Here is a 718-nt window from a genome sequence, read left to right on the forward strand (position 1 = left end):
CAGGTTTCCACTGGACACACACTGGTCTGATTAACCTATTCTGACCTGAGATCAGATTCATACGAGGTTTCCACTGGACACACACTGGTCTGATTAACCTATTCTGACCCGAGATCAGATTCTAAAAAATGTCAGTCGTTCTTCGATTTTTCAAAAATAGCAGACCTACAAGCTCGTATGAGCTTGTAGATCTGCTATTTTTCAATACCTAAAGCATAACATGATGCTAACACCAAAATGGGTTCCCGTTCAGAATGGGTTAAATATATTTGGGCCAAAAACTGATTTGTAGATCAGTTATCCCCCCCCCCCCCCCCCCCCCCCCCCCCCCCCCACCCCCCCCCCCCCCCTCTCGATGCTGGGATTTAAGCGGTTAAATACAAGGAGGAGAAAAAAAAGCATAATATGCAAATGAAGCTTAATGTGTACATTTCAGCCTTAATTTACGCATAATATGCACATTAAGCTTTAGTTTACACATAATATGCAAAATTAATCTTTCATTTATACTTCGAGGCACATTAAAACAACAACACAACGGATCTACAAATCATCCGCTGGTAGATCTGTGTGGGTTTGTTTTTGGTACCATGGATTATAAATCAGATAATTTAACTCTTTTTAAACTCCGCCTTCCGTCTGCTCCTCGGTATACCAAACGGCATCCTGGTAATTGAGTTCCTTTTTTTTTAAGTAGTTCAATCTGATTGGATCGGCA

The 718-nt window shown here is 41.2% G+C and overlaps 1 protein-coding gene across 1 annotated transcript in view; it reads right to left on the bottom strand.

The window, feature by feature from the left end:
* Positions 1 to 368: 368 nt before the first annotated feature.
* Positions 369 to 718, bottom strand: part of LOC310867409 (ceramide transfer protein-like) — a 47,982-nt gene continuing 47,632 nt past the window's right edge. The window contains 1 exon segment of the mRNA XM_083777489.1: positions 369 to 718. This exon segment is cut by the window's right edge and continues 94 nt beyond it. The gene's annotated coding sequence lies outside the window, so the exon portion shown is untranslated.

The sequence above is a fragment of the Protomyctophum parallelum genome (assembly GCF_964188405.1).
Source record: "Protomyctophum parallelum genome assembly, chromosome: 11".
NCBI classification, from domain to species: Eukaryota; Metazoa; Chordata; class Actinopteri; order Myctophiformes; family Myctophidae; genus Protomyctophum; species Protomyctophum parallelum.